Raw genomic sequence first — 14,286 nt, 5'->3', positions numbered from 1 at the left:
AGTAGGCAGAGAGGCAGGCAGAGACAGAGGGGGAAGCAGGCTCCCCGCTGAGCAGAGAGCCCGATGTGGGGCTCGATCCCAGGACCCTGAGATCATGACTGAGCTGAAGGCAGAGGCTTAACCCACTGAGCCACCCAGGCACCCCCATCGTAACCATTTTTTTTTTTTTTAAGATTTTATTTATTTATTTGTCAGAGAGAGAGCGAGCGAGAGCGAGCACAGGCCGACAGAGTGGCAGGCTCCCTGCGGAGCAAGTAGCCCGATGTGGGACCTGATCCCATGACGCTGGGATGATGACTGGAGCTGAAGGCAGCTGCTTAACCAACTGAGCCATCCAGGCGTCCCTCGTAACCATTTTTAAGTGCACAGTTCAGTGGCATTAAGTACATTCATGCTGTTGCACAATCGTCATGACTATCCATCTCCAGAAATTTTTTTCTTCCCAAAAAGGAACTCTGCACCCATTAAACACTAAGTCCCATCCCCTCTTCCCCAATCCTTGGAGACTACCATTCTGTTGTTCATCTCCATGACTTTGAGTACCTCATAAAAGTGGAATATACCGTATTGGTTCTTTTATTTCGGATCATGTCTTCAAGGTTCACCCATGTTGGTCATGGGTCAGGATTTCCTTCTTTTTTTAAGGCTTAATAATATTCCATTTTAAGTATATACGATATTTTGTTTATCTGTTAATGGACATTTGTCGAAAATATTTTTTAAATACACAAGAAAAATAATCTCTTTTTTAAAAAGATTTTATTTCTTTATTTTACAGAAAGAGAGTGAGAGCACAAGCAGGGGGAGCAGGAGAGGAAAGGGGAGGAGCAGGCTCTCTGCTGAGCAGGGAGCCCCATGTGGGGCTCCATCCCAGCACCCTGGGATCATGACCTGAGCCACCCAGGCACCCCTAAAAACCTCTTTTAAGAAGTAAAAGCATGTATGCAAGAGGCTTGAAGCTATATATTTTCAATACACTATGGAGTATTATACCTCCATCAGAAAAGACGAATACCCAACTTTTGTAGCAACATGGACGGGAATGGAGGAGATTATGCTGAGTGAAGTAAGTCAAGCAGAGAGAGTCAATTATCACATGGTTTTACTTATTTGTGGAGCATAACAAATAGCATGGTGGACATGGGGAGTTAGGAGAAGGGAGTTCGGGGAAATTGGAAGGGGAGGTGAACCATGAGAGACTATGGATTCTGAAAAACAGTCTGAGGGGTTTGACGTGGCAGGGGGGTGGGCGGTTGGGGGAACCAGGTGGTGGGTATTACACAGGGCATGGATTGCATGGAGCACTGGGTGTGGTACAAAAACAATGAATATTGTTATGCTGAAAATAAATAAAAAATTTAAAAATGAAACAAAAAAAAAACAAACAAGAAAAAGACAAAAAACAAACAACAACAACAAAAGACTACTGGGATTGTTAGAGTAAAGAAGAATTTAATAATTCAGTGTAGACTTGTTTTCCATGAAAGCCATAGAATTTGGCTTACTTAGCATTATATTCTCTGCCACCACCTCCGATCTCATCCCAGCATCAGCACGGGGTCACGTGTGGTAGGTACACAATAAATGTGTGCTCAACATCCAAGTCAGGCAGAGGAAAAATCAAATGTGGTCTGTATTATCATGGTTTTCCTTAATATTTCCATAGATTATCCTAGAGAATGATGCAAAGGTTCTGGCAGAAATCTGGTAGAAAGAATATTCTCCTGGAAGAACAATGTATTTGTTGATGTTCTTAATGTCTAGCAACAGAAACTAACCCTCAGGAGCAAGCCCCAAAGGAGTTTATAAAAAGAATATTGTATAACTCAGGGAATGGATGGATGGATAGAGGGCCAGGCTTGGGGCTTCCAAAAACAATGCCCCAGACCATGTCTAACACTGACCTGAGGAGGAAACCACCACCAATGGTTATGTTGACACCAAGGAGCTGGTGTCCACTTTGAGCAGCTGCCAGGACTTTGTCGTGCCACCAGTCACTAGCATACATTGCCACCTCTGCTCAGGAGGCAGATCTTGTGTTGTCTGCAGCTCCCATACCCGGAAGCAAAATGGATTCCACAGAGCCCTCTGCTCACACTGTAAGGCGTGTCTCATGTACACCCAGTGACTGATGGGGCACCTGCCTGTGCACACCTGCAAAGCTGACTGGGAAGTAAGTGTTGTTTTTTTTTTTCTGCCTGAGGGAGGTAGGACCCATGACGAAGACAATTCCCAACACATAGATAGGGTTCCAAAGGTGCCAGGCAGCCTCTACTGAAGGTAAAGGGACTAAGATATAGAGCAGAGGAACAGATAAAATCCATTGTTGATCATTAGAATCAGCCATTATTTTAAAACGCCATTAACACCTGATGTGGAGGAAAGCAAAATGGATTGGCAGGTTTTCAGCCAGCCTCTGACTGCCATTATAAACTTGCAAAGCATCACTGGAGAACTTCTCTCTCTAGAAAGAGCTTTGGCCTTGATAAGGGAAACCAGAGTTCAACTGAGCAATAATTGATAACAGCTGAAATGCTGAAGGAAGGAGCCATACCTTGTACTTAGACATTTGAGTTATTGTTCTTGCGTTAATTCCTATATGTTTTCTTCTCTATTTTGATTGTGAAAGATAATCTACATTATTATTTTAAATTTACATTCAGGTCGGGAAAGCAGAAAGCATTAGATCATGTCTTAAAACTTCTATTTCTATTACCCACATTTTATTAATTGACCCTTATACCATCAACCAAATATCACTAGGCAAAACAGAGACACACTTGAAAAGAAATTGTTCCAAAGGGCTGGCATTGCTGGCTCTGACCGACCAGAGATGGCAGATCTGCTAGTGGTCACATGCATCACCACAAAAGAAAGCTCGGAGTAAGATATCGGAAGTAGAATGTAGTTTCATCCGACTATGGATTTCTCCCCAAAGTACCTGAAATGGGCCAAACCCTAAGTCATCATTTGTCATGACTTGTCATGATTTTTAAAAAAGAAAAGAAAAATCACTTCACTAACTCTCATGAAAACCTGTACCTTCAAGTAACTCCATTCCAGGTAGTTACAGTCACAAGAATCAAGGAAATCTACCTGCTGAGGATACAAGTAATTACTGGCATTTTCCCCAGAGTATTCATCCTTGAGTTCTTCAACTACATGTGATCTATGTCCATGAAAAAGGACTCATTAAATATACTAAAGTTGATAGAGGGAAAAAAATTTAATCTATATTTCAAACTTCCTGGTATAATGTTTTATGAAGTGAACTGGTTTGGTTCATAAAAATGCTATTTAGCAGAATTTTTCTCTCTTTAAATGGCCAAGGATACCCTACACATTGTATCTTTAGGAGGATCTATGGCAATCTAATGAATGCACTATTTAAAAAGAAGAAAAGCATAGAATCCAAAGTAGAAAATGAAAATCATGGGCTAGAATAGAATAATTTTTAGCCTGAAATAAAGCATTCAGATCATCTAATCTAGGGTTCACAAATACATGGGGATAAGGACAGTCATTTTCCTAGTTTCTGTCCAAGGCAGACATTCTGTCCTTTAGGTGACAATTTTTAGCTGAGCCCACACATATATTGTCTCATGATTCTTCTTACAGGGTTCTAGTCATCCACCTGGAGCTGGCATATATAAAGAAACTATTTGCCATCCCTGGTATTCTGAGCTCCTCAAATTATGTACATATGGAGGCTAAAGAGCACGCAGTGACCAACATCTTGATTAACATCCTGCACTAAAAGAAGGAAAGACTCAGCATTTTAACCCTGATCATCTGTGCATGTCTCAGATCAAATTCATAGAATCATAGAATATATAGGGCTCAGCTGATTGCAATCAAGGCTCTGAATTCCCATTTAGTAATTGGAATGCCCCTAAAAGAGTTTATATTATCAATTTTATAATTTCCATTATAAAAGTGAAATAGGGGAAATATGGCATATTTGAGTACGTATGAGTTCATTTATTGTTCATAAAAAGGTACTTAAAGGAAAATGTTCAAGCTCTTCCTGTACATGAAATTACAATTAGGTTATAGATGCAATTTAAATGCAATGCCCTTACAAAGAGAGGGTGGCATATACAGAGATTGGGACAGAAGAACTCTTCTGCATGAAATTTTCTGTTACAACAACAACAAAAAATCACAATATACCACAGCACCTGCTGTTTATTTTTTTTTTTAAGATTTTATTTATTTGAGAGAGATAGAGATAGAGAGAGCACGAGCACTGAAAAGAGGGAGAAGCAGGCTCTCCACTGAGCAGGGAGCCCGACTCAGGACTCGATCCCAGGACCCTGGGATCATGACCTGAGCCAAAGGCAGAGCCACTCAGGAGTCCCAGCACCTGCAGTTTAAACAACTGTTTACATTCATACAAAAACAGTGATGATCATAAATGTCTTTTGGATTTAATAATGCCTTGTCCCATCCACTAAGACCATATGGTTATCTAGTTTAAGTTTGATGTACCATATACATTACTCTGTTCAAGTCATGAGTGAAAACAAAACCCAGAAATTAGATGCCTAGAAGTAAAAGAAAAGAAGAAAAAAAAGAGGAATCAGTCTTGGTGGTAATCATTCCCATAATATTGGAGAAGTCTGTGTAAAGACACATGCTATTTCTAGATTTTTAATCTAATGTAATTTTGTTCTTTTCCTTTAACTTTTTTTTTTTTTTTGAGCCACCAGGGGTACCTGGTGGCTCAGTCGGCTGGGCAACTGCCTTGGGCTCAGATCCTGATCCCAGGGTCTTGGGATCAAGCCCCTCAAGGAGCTAACTCCCTGCTGGGTGGGGGGGAGGGTTCTGCTTCTCCCACTCTCTGCCCTTTTCCCCCAGCTCCTGCTATCTCTCTCAAATAAATAAATAAAATCTTTTTAAAACTAAAAGTCTTTTATCAATATAACACACACACATTCTTTTAAAAATCAAGTTGTATCAGAAAGCTTTTATTGAAAAACAGCAACAATGCCCTTCCCCCAACACACAGTCACACCCTAAAAGCAAATATTTTTAGCTTTTTTAGTTGTTTATTCTAGCATTTATTCCTGTATTTCTAAATAATATGTTTATATATATTATTTCTAAATAATAATAATAATAATAATAAGCCTTTATTTATCCATGGAGTTTATCTCTTATGGTGGACAAAAATTTTAGTTTCTCTGTTTTATAAAATTTTATACCTTTTTTCTTTCCCTTTGTACTCTCTTTTTTTTTTTGTTAAATCCAAAAATCAGTGTTTTCATTATTATAACTATGGAAATACTGCTACTATACTGCTGGATCTTCTAGGAAAACAGTGTTCTAGGATTTCTTTCTTGTAAAACTTCTTATTTTTCTTAAAGTTAATAGTTGTCTCATACACTCATTTATTTAGTTTTCTTTGACGGTATGATCAAATATTCCAACGTTTCCCCACAGCTTGGTAAAATGCTTTTCCGTACAGTTTTCCACAAAGTCAAACCCAAAAGTTACTCAGACAGCTTCCTTTTGCTTTTCCTGGAGACATTCCTCTCTACCTGCTCCAGCTTTCCTGGTTGCTCTCCTGGTTCCCTGCAAAAGTATTGTGCTGGTCTTCCCTTGACTGGATCCCCTCTTTCCAGGATTCCATGTCTTCCTCTTCCTTGGAATAAAGCAGTCCACCCTTAAACATGGTTTTTCTTTCCACTTTCAGTTACCTGCCATCACTTTGGTCCAGAGGCAATGATCCTCCTCTGATGTATTGTTAGAAGGTCAGTAATAGCCCAACAGTACATCACAATGCCTACGTCATTCACCTCATTCATCTCATCATATAGTCATTTTACCCTCTCATAGCCTTAAGAAGAAGGGTGAGTACATATATATAGAAAACCCTAAAGACCACCAAGAAACTACTGGAACGGATAAATGAATTCAGTAAGGTCGCCAGACTAAAATCATTACACAGAAACCTGCTGCACGTCTATACACTTATAATAAAGTATCAGAAAGAAAAATTAAGAAAACAATCCCATTTATAGTTGGTGACAGGTTCCACCAGTTCCTTTCTCTTAGCTCATCTTGACCTGCTCTGTGCCAGATGGCCTCAAATTCACAGCATTTCTGACTCAACCTCTTCAGGACCTAAACCTCCTGTCTCCTGTTGTGGGTGTGGGGTGGGGGGCATTCATCTGGCTGCATAAACTGGTGGAAGGAATTCTGGGATCTACAACACCTTAAGTGGACTTTGAAGGGACACCTTATTTTTAGCATCCCTCCCGCAGACTTTGGCAGAACCTGCTCTATGCCAGTGCCTTTCCTGGGTTCTATGGGGTAAATCACTTTGTTACCAGATGTGGCCCTCTGCAGACCCTGGCTTGTGTCCCCTCCTCTCTCTCCCTCTCTGTTGTTGTATGGCTGTAGATTTCAGAGCTCTCCAGGTACCATTAGCAATGGAACTTCCGCATGATTCTTGCTTTCCTTGCTGTTGGATGGTGATATTTGAAAAAAGAAAGAATGACAAGAGCTGTTACTTGGCTCTCTTGAAGGGGGAGTCTTGAGCACTTCTTGGTGTTGGCTCAGGGCTGCTCAGGAGCAAGTCATTGAGCATCCTGTATCGGTCTCTCGGGGCTGCTGTAATAGAGTACTACAGACTGGGTGGCTTAAACAACGTAAGTGTGTTGTTTCACTGTTCTGGAACTAGGAATCCAAGATCAAGGTGTCAGAACTGTAGAACTAGGAAGCCCAGATCAAGGTTGGTTCCTTCCAAGAGCTGTGAGGGAGAATTTGCTCATGATTCTCTCCTAGCTTCTGGTGGTTTGCTGGCCATCTCTGGTGTCCCTTGGCTTCTGTTGCACCATCTCAATCTCTGCCTTCGTCTTCACCCGGCGCTCTCCTTGCGTGCATCTGTGACCAAATGTTCCCTTTTCCTGCGGGCACAAGTCATATTGGATTTAGGCCCACCTACTCCAGTATAGCCTCATCTTAACTACTTACAACTGCAGCCATTCTATTTCCAAATAAGGTCACATTCTGAAGTAGTGGGTGTTAGGACTGCAACATAGGAATTTTTAGAGGACACCTCTTAACCCATAACACATCCCATGTATGATATCTTCTGTTTAGGGTGATCTTTTGTCCAGGGCAGTCTCAATTCACGTATGTTGTCCCTAATTTTTAATAGTGCCTCCTCCCACCCTCAGTGTGTCCAACTTTGAGGAATCAATGATGTGGAATACTCTATATGATCCTTTCCAATTGAATGAGTTTTGTTTTTTTAAAGATTTTATTTATTTATTTGACAGAAAGAGATCACAAGTAGGCAGAGAGGCAGGTGGGGCAGGGGGAGCAGGTTCCCTGCTGAGCAAAGAGCCCGATGTGGGGTTCGATCCCTGGACCCTGGGATCATGACCTGAGCCGAAGGCAGAGACTCAAACCCACTGAGCCACCCAGGTGCCCCCAATTAAATGAGTTTATCAAAATAAAGGATTTTACCGTCATTCCCAGTAGATTCTGGATGTAAATATTGGAAGAGTATTTTCACGTTTTCCTTTTTTTTATTTTATTGAGAAAAACGTGTGTGTGTGTGTGTGTTTGTGTATGTATATGATATTTAGAAAATCTTATATAAAATTATGTATGCATATAAAATTACATATTTATAAATATATATATAACAAATCATTTATATGGATTTAAAATACACTGAAAGCTTATTATGATAGAGTAGCATGGTGTACAAGCAGAATTTTGAGTCTTTTTAAAAAAATAAACATTTCTTTAAAAAAAGAAAGAAAACAGAGTTTTATGTTGCTAACAATAAACAAACAAACTTCCAGCAGCTCAAGAAAAATGGAAACTCAGAACTCCCAGGGTTCACAGAGACTCTGAACTTGGCCAAATCAACTGCTTCGAACCCATTTTTTTTAATGGGATTGGGGACAGCTCAGATCTTTCCATGGCAACCGACTGTGCTGTCATAAACACTACAGGATGGTCTCTAAATGATCCAGCAGTTGCTGGACTACAAGGGAGATAAGATCTTATTAAAAATACAAAAATTGGAGAGAACATACCAGAATATGGAGATACATTGACACAGGGATTTGCATTATATATAAACAGTCCTTTCTCATTTGGCCTCATTAGTAAAAGGCCTGTTTTGTGGAAACCAATATGAATTAATGATGGTGTTCCTTAAATAGTTTACACAAATTACCTACCAACAGAAAAGGTTGTAAGAAGGAAAAGCATATATAGGCAATACCTATTGAAGTGTGATTTGTGCTTTTGTCCAAAAACATAACCCCACAACTTAGGGTATTTCTTGGTGAAGAGCTTTTTTTCTCTAAAAAAAAGATAAAACTTGTTGTATTCTTTCTCAATTATAAAAATAATCTCACTTCATAAAGTTTAGAAATACAGGGTTCCTGGGGGGCTCAGTTGGTTAAGCATCTGCCATCTGCTCAGGTCATGATCCCAGGGTCCAGGATGGACTCCCTCATCTGGCTCCCTGCTCAGCAGAGGGTCTGCTTCTCCCTTTACCCCCCTCCTCATGATATCTCTCTCTCTCTCACACTCTCTCTCTCAAATAAAAAAATAAAGTCTTCTTTAAAAATTTAGAAATACATAAAACTTAGAAAATAAAAATCACCTATAATTTCATAACCCTGAAAATTTTTTAAACAACTAGAATCATGTAGAACATGGAGTTTTATATCTTGCTATTTTTCACATAGCATTACAGCATGAGCTTTATCTAATGTCATGAAAAATGCTTCACAAATGTGACAGTTATTGAATGTCTAATAATAGTCTAGCATATGGATGATCCATAGTTTACATACCATTTTCATGTTGTGGTGAGATGTTTTTAATGAACTAAATTTTTCAATATCATGAATAACAGGATAGTGAACATCTTATAAATCTTTATTCATATTTCCCATTATTTTATTGAAATATATAGTTAGAAATAATATCAGTTTTAAGAAATGAACTTTTGGGTCTTCATCAAGATAAAAAGCTTCTACATAGCAAAAGAAACAGTCAACAAAACAAAGAGACAACCCACGGAATGACAGAAGATATTTGCAAATTACACTACAGATAAAGGGCCGGTGTCCAAGATCTATAAAGAGCTTCTCAAAGTCCATACGCAAACCACCTCCCAAAAAAGTCAAGTCAAAAAATGGGCAGAAGACATAAACAGACACTTTTCCAAAGAAGATGCACAAATAGCTAACAGACACATGAAAAAAATGTTCAACATCATTAGCTATTGGGGAAATTCAAATCAAAACCACACTGAGATATCACCAGTTAGAATGGCAAAAATTGACGAGACAAGAATCAACAAATGTTGGAGAGGTTGTGGAGAAAGGGGAACCCTCCTACTCTGTTGGTAGGAATACAAGCTAGTGCAGCCACTTTGGAAAACAGTGTGGAGGTTCCTCAAAAAGTTACCAGTAGAGCTACATTATGATCCAGAAATTGCACTACTGGGTCTTTACCACAAAGATACAGATGTCATGAAAAGAAGGGCCACATGCACCCCAATTTTCATAGCAGCAACAGCCACAATAGCCAAACTGTGGAAGGAGCTGAGATGCCCTTCAACAGATGAATGGATAAAGAAGATGTGGTCCATATATACAATGGAATATTACTCAGCTATCAGAAAGGATGAATACCAACATTTGCATCAACGTGGATGGAACTGGAGGAGATTATGCTGAGTGAAGTAAGTCAAGTGGAGAAAGTAAATTATCATAGGGTTTCACTTATTTGTGGAACATAAGGAATACCGAGGAGGACATTAGGAGAAGGAAGGCAAAAATGAAAGCAAATCAGAGGGGGATAGGAACCATGAGAAACTATGGACTCCAGGAATCAAAATGAGGGTTTTAGAGGGGAGGGGGGTGGAGGGAAGGGTGAGTCGGGTGGTGAGTATTAAGCAGAGCACATATTACATGGAACACTGGGTGTTATACTCAAACAGTGAATCATGGAACACTACATCAAAAACTAATGATGTACTGTATGGTGACTAACATAATAAAAAATTTTTAAATAATAAATAATAAAGGAAAATAAAAAGGTTACAAACATTTTTAAGGTTTTTCTCTGCCTTGAAAACCCTTTTCATAAGTTGTCTCTATTCTTACTTGTTTTTATCCCAAGATGCACTTTAAAATTTTCACATTCCAGAAATAGTTATAGGGATAACATTAAAACTATAAATTCAAATGGGAAGAACTGACATTTTTACAATTTTCAGAAACCTGATACATGTATCCATTTCTTAAAATCTTTTATATCTCAATAAACTTCTGCAGTTTTTTTCATATTGTTCCCATACATCCCTTGTATTGATATTTCTTGTTGCTATTATAAACACAATATTCTGGTCATTGTATTGTTTAACCAGAGATTGCTGGGAAAGAAAAAAGTTACTACTTCTAGAAATTTTTATCTTCTAATCAATTTATTTAACTACCTTGTTCTTTACAACAAGCTTATAGTTGGTTGTGTGGTGAATATGTGTGTGTGTGTGTGTGTGTGTGTGTGTGTGAGATGTGGCATATAATTACTTCAGTAGACACTGTTTCATTATCTTTGGGCTTTTGGTTGTACAATTACCATCCGAGGACCAGTACCACTGTTCGAACTGGACAGGCAGGGCCCTGTCCCACAACCCACTCCTCAGGAGGACTAGCACTCTGGAGCACCTTCCTCGAAACTTTCTACGTCTTCATCTGGTACCAAGACCACTGAGGAGGAGCCGCAGAGCCATCCAGTCAGGGTCCTCTGAATCCAGACTATTGGACCCCAGTCCCATCTCTTCCTTTTGAGACACCAGATGACTTTGAATAATTAGAATTTACAGATCTCAAGATCTCAATCTTAGCAGCATTCCAGAAGTCTCCCTCATTACTGCCAACATGGAACTGCTATTCTAACTTCTTGCCATAGATTAGTTTTGCCTGATTTTGACTTTGTGTGCATGGAATCATACATTGTGTACTCCCTTATGGCTTCCTGGCTTTTTCACACAATATTTTATCTGTGAGTTCATCCCTATGATAGTAGATAGCAAAAGCTCATTTTCTTTTCATGATTTATAAGATACCATAGTGTGTATATTCCACAATGTTTCCATTCTACTCCTGATGAATATGTGGGTTGTTTCTAGCTTAGGGGTGTTATAAATAGTGTGGTATTGAGCCTCCTTGTATATGTGTATATACAACAGTATTGCTGTAGCAAATATTCCAATAAGAGCTATATATACATTATATATATAGTGTATATATATATATACACTAGTGTAAGAGCTACTATATACTATATACTATAATCTACTATACACTAGTAGATTCTGTCAAACAGCTTTCCAAAGAGGTTGTACCACTGAACATTCCTACTATCAGTGCATGAGTGTTCCTGTCATTTGACATCTTCATCAAGCATTAATACTGTCGGTTATTTATTTTTAAGTTAGCCATTCAGGTTCATGTGTAATAGTTTCTCATTGAGGTTCTAATTTGCATCTCACTGATGGCTAATAATATTGAACACTTTTTATATGCTTTAGTAGCCTGAATATCTTCTCTTGGAAAATGCTTATTCAAAGATTTTACCCAATTTTTAGTGAGTTGTTGGATTGTCTTGCTTTTTCTCACTGACATATAGCAGTTCTTTTTATATCACAAAACAAGCTTTAAGTTTGATATATGTATTGCAAAGTATAAATCTACTCATCTCTTTGCACCTTAATGGCATTTTCTAATTTAAAAAGAGTTCTCAATTTTAATGGAGATTTTAATCAATCTTTTCCTTTACAGTTAGTATTCTTTAGGAATGTTTGCTTATCCCCAGGTTCTACATTTATTTCTAAAAGTTTCATCACTTTACCTTTCACACTGTGGTTTATAATTCACCTACAATTGTTATTTTGTGAATGAAACAAGGAGGAAATCAAGTTTCACTTGCTGACAGATATATATGCATTTGCTCTAAATTTGTTGGAAAAAACAACCTTTTTTTCCCACTGCATTGCTGCAATACATTTTTTGTGAATCTGGTAGCTATATCACCTTCAGATATAGGTCAGTGAACCTCTGTCCAGAGCCACATATGCCTTAGGCTCCACCTTTTGGAATGCTTTCCTCTGATCTTCCTTAGGTCCTAGGGCTGGACATGCTGTCCAGATGCCCTGAGCCCAGAATGGAGACCTGCATGCCCTGTCCCAGTTTTCTCTTTTGAGGCAGGGGATGCTCTATCTCTACATAGAGAGTCAATCACATGCCTTGAAGATCATTCAGACTCAACTGTAGGGTCATCTGAGGGTCCCACGGATGGGTCCTGGTTCCAGAAGGGGGACCTGGTGAGGGTTTAACTCCTGCTAGCTGGAATGATATTTTGTTCACAGGGTTGGGTAAGACTGGACCACTGGAATGGTACTAATGTGCTTATATGGGGTGACACAGGACACAGGACAAGTTCAGGGCTCTAGGCTGTTAATTGTCTACTACTGAACCTTGGTCTTGACCTACATGTGTAGGTATTTGTGTGATCAGCTTTCTGACTGTGGTGCTGCATTTGGTCTGCAGCTCCCAGGGCAGCAGACAAGGGAGTGGCAGGCATTTCTACCCTGGCTCCAGGGTATCTGGCTCCAGGCAGCTGCCCCAGTGTGTTTTCACCCCTTTCCATCCTTTATGACACATGTCAGTTAGTCCCAGGCTTTGGCCTCAACTACCTCCTCTGGAGATTTCAAGACTCTTGATCCTCTCTGTGAACCGACTGTTCAGTTGATATAAGGTTCTTTCTTGCTTCTAATTAATGTGGCAACATCGGACTCTCCCAGGTTGCCTTAAAGCACTTGGATGAGAGACACACATTCCTTGCATAAACGACAGTACTCTTCTTGTTCTGCGCATGGGACTCTCACCCCACTGATGGCAGGATGTAGAAGGCAGGGGTATAGTCAACAGTAAAAGTGATCGCATCCTGGAATGCATCACCTTGACTTCCACCACCTTAGTCAAAATCCAGCAGCCTCCTAACCAGTCTTTCTCTGTCTGCTCCTGACCACCAACCACTGCTCTGGCCTCAGACTATTTTCTCTTTGTGTAAGAGTGGTCAGTTACAACCATGAATTGTGTAATATTACTGCCAACCCTTCTTAAAATTCTTCAGTGACTTCCTATTGCACTTTGAATGAAATCCAAGATCTGTAACTTGGCCTTTAGGGTTTTACATGGTCCATACCTTCCTCACCAGCCTCACTTCATACCACTCTCCACCCAGTCCTGTATGCTCATTGCATGGATTTTATTTCAGTGCCTTGAATATACCAAGTTCTATTCAGCCTCAGGATCTTTGCACATAGTTTCTCTCTGTCTGGAACGCTCTTCTTCCGCAAGCATTTATGCAGAGCTCCTTCTCATGTTTTGGAAATGATTCTGAATTCTTATGGTCACTTTCTAAGAAAAACCTTCTTTAATCACCTAATCTGAGATCCCTCCACTCCACTGCTTTCTTATCATAGCTGCATGCTTGTTTCTCTTAATAGTAATCATGATGATTTGTTAAGTATTTGCTTATTTATTGTCTGTTTCCTTCAACTAAGCCATAACTCCTCAAGAGACCATGTTTCTCTTATTCACTGCACACAGTGTATGGTCAATATTTGCTGAGGGAATGATGAAGGCCTCAAAGGTGATATGTTAGACAGATAGATAATGTAAGGTCTGGAAAGGTAAAAGCAGACTGATTTACCTGCCTTGCATCTAGAATCAAATGCTAAGGTTACAAATGAGTTCGAAAATAGTTTTAATGAATTAACCTAGACCTATACAATAGGAATTTTAAATATTTGCTGAAGTGAAACAATTCAGCATAGTTAAGAGAAAAGGGCACTAACAATTAAGGACTTCTGTATCTTATTTACAGTAGATTTTTAAAAAAGTTTTGTCATAATTTATATTCCTAAAAGACTCACTATAAGAAATTTTGGAAATGCATTAAGTAAAAAAATTTTTATTTTTATATTTAAATTCAAGTTAGTTAACATATAGTGTAATACTGTTTTCAGGAGTAGAATTTAATGATTCATCACTAACATGTAACACCTAGAGCTCATCCTAAGAAGTACCTTCCTTAATGCCCATCACCCATTTAGTCCACTTCCCCCACTCACCTCCCCTCCAGCAACCCTCAGGAGTCTCTTATGGTTTGCGTCCCTCTCTGTTTTTATTTTATATTTCCTTCCCTTCCTCTATATTCATTTGTTTTGTC

The sequence above is a fragment of the Mustela lutreola genome, chromosome 11 (assembly GCF_030435805.1).
Source record: "Mustela lutreola isolate mMusLut2 chromosome 11, mMusLut2.pri, whole genome shotgun sequence".
Classification (NCBI taxonomy): Eukaryota; Metazoa; Chordata; class Mammalia; order Carnivora; family Mustelidae; genus Mustela; species Mustela lutreola.
Note: the sequence above shows the minus strand (reverse complement) of the source record.